The sequence below is a fragment of the Ailuropoda melanoleuca genome, chromosome 3 (genome assembly GCF_002007445.2).
Source record: "Ailuropoda melanoleuca isolate Jingjing chromosome 3, ASM200744v2, whole genome shotgun sequence".
NCBI classification, from domain to species: Eukaryota; Metazoa; Chordata; class Mammalia; order Carnivora; family Ursidae; genus Ailuropoda; species Ailuropoda melanoleuca.
In genome coordinates, this window is record NC_048220.1 from 6,674,748 (window position 1) to 6,685,012 (window position 10,265).

Here is a 10,265-nt window from a genome sequence, read left to right on the forward strand (position 1 = left end):
ATTCGACAGAGATAGAGACAGCCAGCGAGAGAGGGAACACAAGCAGGGGAGTGGGAGAGGAAGAAGCAGGCTCATAGTGGGAAGAGCCTGATGTGGGGCTCGATCCCAGAACGCTGGGATCACGCCCTGAGCCGAAGGCAGACGCTTAAACGCTGTGCCACCCAGGAACCCCACTAGCGAGTGAGTTTAAAAAAGAAGCCCAAGTACCGAGCCCTGGGGCACAGAGCAGACAGAAAAGGAAGAGCCTGTGACAAAAGTAAAGCCCAGGAGAGTAAGAAGTTGTGGAAAGCAAGAGAAAACGTGTTTCCCTGAGAAGGGAGTGACACAGCGCTGAGAGGTAAAAGCCGCATCCATCAATGGTCCCTGGATCTGGCAACCTGCACAATGAACAGTCAGGCAGCAGAAAAGAGGGGAGGTTGGGAATATATGGAGCGAGAAACTGGTCAATGCAAAATTCATAATTATAAGCAGACTATTCATTCTCATCAACACATTGTCAAAAAATGAAAGTTCTCTCCTGGCAAGAATAGACTCCAATAATGCCGTGAATACAATTATTAATATATGCCTTTTACTTCCTTTTGTATGTCGATGATGCAAAATAGTTTCCAGGAGGTCCTAGGTTTGCAGGGACAAACCTGTAGCAATAATACGAAGAATGAGGGTATCTTTGGGTAAAGCTGTGGGCTTTATGTATCCCCATTATCAACAATTTAAAAAAAATAAATAACAGTGATCAACTATGCTAGAGGAAAGACTAAATCATCCTTATAGTCCCTCTTTTTTTTTATTTTTATTTTTTAGAGAGGGAGAGAGAGAATCTCAAGCAGGCTCCACGCCCAGCAAGGAGCCCAACTCAGGGCTCGATCTCACAACCCTGAGATCATGACCTGAGCCAAAGTCAAGAGTCTGTCTCTTACCAACTGAGCCACCCAGGTGCCCCTATCTTCCCTCCTTAGAAGATTATAAAATTTTGTCAGATGAGGAAACAAAGAACATGCGGAACCCAGAAACGTAGGGGCAAAGTCGTATAAAAGTATGTCACTTGACAAAATACACTGCTATTTTCCTGCATTTTGCAGGATTTGCAGTATTTACCACATTTTTTAAATTGGTAAGTTGTCACCACTCATTTTCTCATCCCAAACACTTCTTTCCATGCCTACGTCTGCTTCATAATTTGATTTTCGTGTTCTTACAGAGGCTACCCCAGCCTCCCCAAAAAACTGCAAAAGCTTCAGGTCCAAACATCTGCAACCAGCCCTGAGTGGAGGGGATGAGAGACAGAATGGCTTATGTTCAAGAAACAGCGGGAAGAACCAAGAAAATAGCAAGTATGGAAGCTCTTCAGTGGGTTGTTCTAGAAGAGAAAGGGTGGAAAAGTTCAACTGAAGAAGTGAGCGGGAAATGAAACCAGAGTGTGTTCACATAATTGTCCACAGGTCCTCGGCCGTCGCATCTGGGGGACTTCTCAGTGATGGATACGGCGGCATGAGGAGCTCGGGAAACACACCACACATGACTGAGGCACACAGAGGAGCCTGGATCTCAGTCTCTCCTGCTGCCAGCCTTTCACCCTGAGCCTGCGTGGGCACCAGAGATAAAGGGAGGTTTGCATTTTTTTTTTAACGTGTATTTATTTATTTGAGAGAGAGAGAGAAAGAGAGCACAAGCGTGAGGGGCAGAAGGAGAAGGAGAGAGAATCCCAAACACTGGGACTCCACACTGAGTGTGGAACCCGACGTCGGGCTCGATCTCACGACCTTGAGATCAGGACCTGAGCCGAAACCAAGAGGTGGATGCTTAACTGTCTGGGCCCCCCAGGGTTTCCAAGGCAGGTTTGCATTTGAATTAGCTATTCACCTATAAGCTTTTTAATGGTTTTTTGACCACCGTTAAATTATATTTGTCTTTTCAGTAGGAGAGGCTATTCGATTGAAACCCGACCGGCACACCCAGTGTGTATCACCAAAAAGGGCGAACGGATCAGGAGCTCCCAGGTTTGGTGTCTAGGGAGGGCTGGCTCCCTGGCTCCTGAACAGCCCAGCTGTATCTGCCCAGGAGGGAGGGCAGGAGCTCTGTGGGATCTCTTCAATAAAAGCAGTCCAGCCGGTCATGAAGCTTCTGCCCTCGTGACCTAGTCACCTCATGAAGGCCCTACCTTCTCACCTGCTAATACCATCATCAACCACGAATCTTGGGGTGGGGGTCCCCAAATTCAGTCTAGAGCAATCCCTTTCCTGCATCACGCCCTCCAGCCTTCGTGAGCTCATCATTCCCCTAATAATCTCCTACTCCGCCTATGTCTTCCCCACTTCCCAAAGGGTGCCCCACACCCCGTCTCTGCCAGTGGACTCCTGTGGCCAAGGTTACTGATTCATCGAGGGGGCTCTTCTCCCCGTGAACTCTGAGGTTGACGTCACAGCATGCTTTATTCACGGGGTCCCCTCAGCCCCCGGGACCCACAGCTTCGCAGTGACGGTGTGGACAGTGGTTATGCTGCAGGACAGCAGACCCCTCTGAACACTCTGTAACACCGAAAGGTGTAGAAAGCATAGTGTGACTACACTTAGGGACGCGCGGGTCCCCATCCACCCTCCACTGCCTGCACCTCGAAGAGGGAAAGGAAGCTGGGTTTCGCCTTTGCCAGCTGGCACGGTGCGAGGCTCCGTCAGTAGAGGGCGTGGGAGGACCACTGGCTGGGGGAGAAACGTCTTCCTGACTCCTTGCTGCTTCTAGGCCTTCTCCTCCCCTGCACACAGCCGCTGGGCCTCTCTGCTCCGGCAGCAGAGGGGCCAGGCAGCTGGAAGCCAGCAGCGGCTCACCTACGGCTTCCTCGGACACCCACATTGGTCCCCGAGCATGGCACGTCCCTTTGAACAGCTTCCCTGGACGCCCCCAGAAGACCTATTTCTAGCAAGTTCCATCAGTGTGGTCCTTCGGTGATTTTGCCACTGTGGACTGGGTCACAGCTGCACACTGTCCGATGAGGTCTGGAACTCGGCCCAGAGACCTGACAAAGGGGGGGAAAGGTGGGTTGCGGTTGGGGGTGGGGGTGGGGCAGGGGGTCTCTTAGATTTGTTCTCCCCTTCAGTGCTCTCTCTCAGCCCTAGGGGCAGTGGCTGGGCCCTAGAGCTGCTATTCCTGTATCCTTTAACATTTTCTTTAGTCCTCACTAGCCAAATTCCCTGTTACCTCGGTCCCTGGTAAGAGTTCATATTTATGCTTAACTTTTCCTTTTCAAATTACTGTGTGGTTTTTGTCTCCTGGTTGGACCCTGACTGATAAGACAGGAGCCGTTTGAACACACTCCCTCTCCCTGTTCACAAAACCCAGATAAGCCTTTTGTCTGCCTTGTTTGCCAAGTTAAAAACACTGAATCCAATATCCTGAGGTTGTATGCGGAACAGAACACCGACAATATTTAATACAAGGTAAAGAGTATTATCTTCCCAGTAAGACAAAAGGTTCTAGATTCTAGAGGCAAGATCCACACAGCCATCAACCACTTACCCCAAATGTGGAATAAGAAAACAATCCTGTGAATCAAAACTTGTCACTGAAATGAGCTGCTGCTTCTAAAGGTAACCCCATCTCCACCTTATACTTATGGAAAATTACAGTCCCTGGAAACGCCCGTGTTCGCTTTCCAACCAGTACCCAAAAGGGCAACAGTTACTGTTAATTGTAGGTTTCCATGACACTGTGTAACTACCACTAATTCTTCTAAGAACCCACAAATAAATCACACGTCAGGGGGCAATATTCTGGCTCTTCTGGTCAAAATGTTCAACTGAGGTCTGAGCTGGGGCGCGCTCCTGGCTGGGCTACGTTCCAGCACCGGGGGCAATGTCCTCGTTGAGAATCTACTTGCCACTTCCTCGTAACAAATAGCAGTTATTGCTGTAGTCCTCCCAATTACATTTCCCCCATTAAAGAAAAGAATCCAAAGAGTGCATAAAAGAAAATAAAATGCCTTTTCGGAATACATCTGGGCACTGCGAAGGACCTACTCTCCAACTGTTTCCAAAATCCCAAGAAAAGTCACTTAATTCTGATTTTTTACTCATGCCTTTAAAACGTGTGATTTCCCATGGGAATGACTCTGTAAGCAAAAACCCCAAGTCCCTGTCAGCCTCTGCTGTCACGGGCCGATCACCCAGCCATCAAAACAAAACTTTTTTTTCTTTTTTTCCGAGAGTAAATTTCACCCAGGCACTGTGAATCAAAAGCAGGGAGGTAGAGTGAAGTGACATTTCTCCCAGACTTCGTTAAACAGAATCACTTCTCAGTAGAGAAGAAGGGAAGTCAGAGAATTTATTAATTAAGCTTCATTATAGGGACCACAGGAAAACAAGTCAACCTACTTTCCCTCGTTGCTTGGGGAACACCTTCCCCCTTCTCCGGGCAGCAGGCCCTCCTCCAGGTCTAAAACTGCATAAAACACGGGTCACCCCGGCACTACTGACCGAGGCAAGGTCGCTCTGGAGGAAACCTCTGTCTTGGAAGACTGATTATGAGGTGTATGGAGAAGGCAGAATTTATGACACCAGGGCCTATCCAACTCTCCATTAAAATTCTTAACATTTCTTCAGCATTTATGTTTCTGCAAAACATAGCACTCATTTTACCTTCAAAGCAACCTGAAATTCCCAGAGGGAGTAGGGTCAATTTGAGTGAAGGGAGTAGAGCCAAGCCTGACAACAAACACTCCCATCCAGGAGTCTTAAGGGTCGAGAATGTTCGAAGAAGGGCTTTAGAGCACCACCCAGTCCAGCGAAAAACCCTGTCTTCAAATGAATTCTCCTACAGAATTTTGTGTATATATTTTAAAGTTTTTATTTACTTTTTGACAGAGAGAGAGCACAAGCATAAGCTAGGGGAGAGGGGCAGAGAGAGAGGGAGGAGCGAACTCCCGGCAGAGCAAGGAGCCCGATGAGGGACTCGATCCCAGGACATCTGGATCATGACCTGAGCCAAAGGCAGATGATTAACTGACTGAGCCACCCAGGCGCCCCCAGAATTTTGTATTTTAGAAAAAAGTTGGAAGATAATGTCTTTCGTGGGGTGAGGTGAGGGGTGGGGGTCTTCCTGGCCTCACCCATTCGGTACGGCCCCACCCTCATCATATCCCCCATCCTGCTAACTGAAGCACCCCTACTCCCACCCAGCAAGGTACACGGACATAGCTCCAGTTCAAGTCCCATTTTAAAGACGAGAAAACTGTGGGGCGCCTGGCTGGCTCTGTCTGTTAAGTATCCAACTCTTGGTTTCGGCTCAGGTCATGAACTTGGGGTCATGAGACGGGGCCCCATGTGGGCTCTGCTCTCAGCAGGAAGTCTGCTTGAGATTCTCTCTCCCTCTGCCTCGGCCCTACCCCTCTACACATGCTATAAATCATCCAATCAATCAATCTTAAAAAAAAAAAAAAAAAGGAGGAAGAAACTGAAAAACAGAGAATAACTATTCACACCTTCCAGATCCAGTTCAGAGACCAGGGCCAGGGATCTGAACGGTCCCTAATCATCACTCTTTCCAGTAAAACTATATTTTAAAACACAAGAGGAGGGGCGCCTGGGTGGCTTAGTCAGTAGAGCATGCAACTCTTGATCTCAGGGTTCTAAGTTCAAGCCCCACATTGGGCACTGAGATTTAAAATTTTTTTTAAAAAAAATTTAAACAAATAATTTTTTAAAAATATCACCACAGTAGGGTCAGTGGTATAAAAAACTTTCTGGGGAAAGTGGGCAGCTGGGTGGCTCAGTCAGTTAAGCGTCTGCCTTCGGCTCAGGTCATGATTCCTGGGTCCTGGGATCGAGCCCCGCATTGGGCTCCCTGCTCAGGGACAGAGTCTCCTTGTCCCTGTCCCTCTGCCCCTCCCCTGCTTGTGCATGTGTGCTCTCTCTCTCTCTCAAATAAATAATAAAATCTTTTTTTTAAAAAATACAAATAAATAATAAAATAATAAAAACTAAAATGCAAAGAATTGAGCTCTATTTCCACCAAGGATGTTCAGCGGATGTCTAGCTTGTCTCTTCAGTGGACAGGAATTGGGGTCTGCATGGTGACAGTTACGTGAAACATTTACCATAAGCCAAGCACCGAGGCCACTGCAGGCTTCCACAACTTACAGAAAAGCAGTACTCAGCTCAAGGTGGTGGGGCGGGGGGGAGGAGAACTCGGCCACTTAAGTGTACGTGACACACGGTATTATGCTGGTTTGGGGCATACAGCGTAGGGATTCAACATTTCTATACACTACGAAGTGATCGCCATTTCGTTACCAAGTGTCGCCACGTAAAGTTGTTACAATATCATTAACTATATTCCCTAGGCTGTCCAGTGCATCCCTATGTCTTACTGATTTTATAACTAGAAGTTTGTACCTTTTAATCTCCTTCCCCTGTTTCCCCCATCCCCACTCCCTGGGTGCCTCTTTCTAAATCAATGCAACACAGCCGTTTGCTCACCGAGCTGTATTCCCTCCATGTCTGTGAGGAGCGGGATGCCTTCTCCACCCCACACAGAAGCACCACGTGGGCCAGCTGAGGCTGAACACGCACTACACACGGTTTATCCTGTTTGATCCTCACCTAATCTCTCCCACCCTACAGGGTGGCTCCTGTCATGCCCATTTCACTGCTGAGGAAACAGTCTAAAGTTCTAGATTACCCGTATTACACAGCCAGTAACTGCTGAAGAAGGAATCGAACCGGGCTGCCTGGGTGGCTCAGTCGGTTGGGCATCTGCCTTTGGCTCAGGTGTGATCCTGGGGTCCTGGGATCAATTTCCGCACTGGGCTCCCTGATCAGTGGGGAGCCTGCTTCTCCCTTTGCTTCTCCCTCTGCCTCTCCCCACCTCCTTCTGCTTGTGCTCTCTCTCTCTCAATAAATAAGTAAAATCTTTAAAAAAAATTTAAAGAAAGAAAGAAAAAAAAAAAGGAATCAAACCCAGGTCTGTGGTACATAAGCCACCCTCAAGAGGTGCAAACGAATGAAAACCTCCGTGGTCACTAGTGTCTGACTCCACCATATTCACCCACGGTCCCAGTGACAACGGCGGCAGTGTGATCTTCCCTAAGTCCCCACCTGTACCTTTCTCTCACCTGTGCTCCAAGACAAGGATATAAAAATGAAACCAAATCAACTTGAAGAGTGTTGCGTTAGTTCTTTCACTGTGAAATATTACATAGAAGAACGCACATAAAACAAATGTACGGTTTAAGGAGTAAGTTAAAGTGAACATTCCTAAATCACCACCCAGGGCAAGAAGTGACGAGCACTTCGGAAGACACCTCCCCATCCGTTCCTTCCCACCCCTAACTTCTTCCTTCATCCCTCCAGGTAACCCTCTCCCGACTGATGGTAATGCACCCACATATACATCCTAAACAACAGGGTTCAGGTCATTCAGTCTTCACGAGCATCTAATATGTGCTAGTCTCCATTCTAAGCACTTGAAATAATAGTAATAAAGATCCTTCCCCTCATGGAGTTATGTTCCAGTAAATTTAGGTTGCATCTGTTTTTGAACTGGACATAAATGTCATATGGACATAGAGTGCCATATTTCTTTCGCACAATGTTGTGAGATGCGTTTACTTTGTTGTACGTAATTGAAGTTAATTTTCATGGCTCTCTGTAGTATTCCATTGTACAAATGTTTCATTATTTATTTGTTCTATTCCTGATGAACGTCTGGGTTGTTTCCAGGTTGGGACGATGAGTTTGTTTTTTTTTTTAAAAGGTTTATTTATTTGAGAGAAAGAACATGCATGTGGGGGGGGGGAGAAAGAGAGAGAGAGAATGTCAAGAGACCCCCACTGAACATGGAGCCCGACTTGAGCCCAGGACATGGAGATCGTGACCTGAGCTGAAACCAAGAGTCGGATGCTTAATCGACTGAGCCACCCAGGAGCCCCATGATGAGATTTCTGGTACATGTATCCAGAGGGACATGAGCACGAAATCTCTAGGACATATACCTATGAGGAGAACTGCTAGGTTGCTGGGTATGCAAATCTTCAAATTATTATCTAAATACAGTTGTACCAATCTACCCTCCCAGCAATCCATATCCTTGCAAATACTATTTATTATCAGACTTTATTTTTTTAAAGATTTTATTTATTTATTTGACACACAGAGAGAGTACAAGCAGGGGAGGGGCAGAAGGAGAAGCAGGCTTTCCGATGAGCAGGGAGCCCGACATGGGGCTCAATCCCAGGACCCTGGGATCATGACCTGAACCAAAGGCAGACGCTTAACCAACTGAGCCACCCAGGGGCCCCCATTATCAGACTTCAAATTTTTAGTCAACCTGATGTGTGATATGTCAGTGCGATGTTGTTTTTCCCTCTCCCTGAACACGTGTTGGTCTTTTGGATTTCTTCTCTCGTAACGTGTCTGTTCAAGTCTTTCGCTCACCGACAGCAGAGGGGTCAGGGGTAAGAGGGTGAACAGGCAAGCCTGAGCCTGAGTCTACGTCTGATGCTTCCGGGGGCTGCCAGGCTACAAGTTAAGAGTCACTGCCACGCAGAGGTTCACGTGGACATGGTGATCGGACTGGGTCCGCAATTTGTGGAGCCCCTACTGTATGCCAGACACCACACCTTGCTAGTTACGGAGGGAACTGATCCCGAGACGTCCTTCCAAGGTAACTGTTCGTAGAAGCAGGACAGCAATCTAAGAGCAACCTTTCACCACCTCTCCCATAGGCGGGTCTAGCTTGAAAAATAAAATGGTTCAACTAGCAGAAAAAGAAATCCTTTCTTTTCCTTCGAACATATTCTGTATTAACAAGACACTTGGGGCGCCTGGGTGGCACAACGGTCAAGCATCTGCCTTCGGCTCAGGGCATGATCCCAGTGTCCTGGGATCGAGCCCCACATCGGGCTCCTCCGCTGGGAGCCTGCTTCTTCCTCTCCCACTCCCCCTGCTTGTGTTCCCTCTCTCGCTGGCTGTCTCTGTCAAATAAATTTAAAAAATCTTTAAAAAAAAAAAAAAGACACTTAACACCAGACAAGAAGCAAAACAGGAGGAAGAAAAAAGAAAATCTCGTTTCCCCAGCCTACCAAGATCAAAGGAACACTCATGTCACTGAATAGGGCAGAGACATAAATCCCACTGGGGGACAGAACTGTAAAGAATCTTCTAGAGAAACTGGGGCTTTGTGAAGGTAACACTCATTGAGTACTTATACACTAGGCATACAGTATTTCGAAACCCTACCCATATTTGGATGAGGGAACTGGCTTTGAGGAGTCATGAAACTGTGCCAAGGTCACCCCCAGAGGCAGCCGGTCTGCTGTTTGAACCCAAGCCTCCCTCGCTCCAGACAGAGCTCCTTACATGGCACCAGGATCCCCAGGTGGTGGATCCAAAGAGCACGGCAAATGAAAACGTTGTTGGCAAAAATCCTGGAGAGCAACCGAGACAGCATTTAAGCGGCAGCGATCGGAGTGAGGGAAGTAGGGAGAACTTACCAAAGAAGCCACCAGCCTCTATCTATCCCCTACTAGGCTTCCAGAAGTGGTATAGACATTTGCTGACAACATTTTCTGGTGCACTTTGATGAGTGATTGAAGACACCAGATGTATCTTCTAGGTTATCTCCCCGACGCACTTTTCTACCTTGTAAAAGATTTGTAATTGGGGCGCCCGGGTGACTCAGTCAGTTAAGCAACTGACTCTCGATCTCAGCTCAGGTCTTGATCTCAGGGTTGTGAGGTCAAGCCCCGCGTTGGGGCCCTGCGTGGGGCTCCACATTGGGCATGGAGCCCACTTTAAAAAAATAATAAAAGATTTTTAATAGCTCGTCTTTTGATAAGGATTGCTGAGTAGGCAGAGCAAGGGTTAAGAGTCCCGGGAAACTGCATTTCATTTTGGAGGTACCACTCAGCCATCCAAGCATCCACGTAAGGGTTTACACCCAATTCCAGTGTGAGCGGAGGGGTTCCCCACACATCCAAGCAATACTCTGGGTAACAGCTGGATGTCCTCTAATTCAATTGAATTCTGATACTACCGACCCAGACATAGCATCAGATTCCATAGTTTAAGGTATTAAAAACAAACTAAACAAACAAAGACAAAAAACAAAAACCCCATAGGTTCAAAATGGTGTCACCTAGACCCAAGTTCCCAAACCAGGGCTTAATACATAATCCTATTTTTTCCCTCCCCCAGAAATGTCGTCTTAACATGTCAGGAATTATTTTTCAATCAGCGCCAACAAGTCCGCTCCTCGGGCCCTCTCCGTGGCCC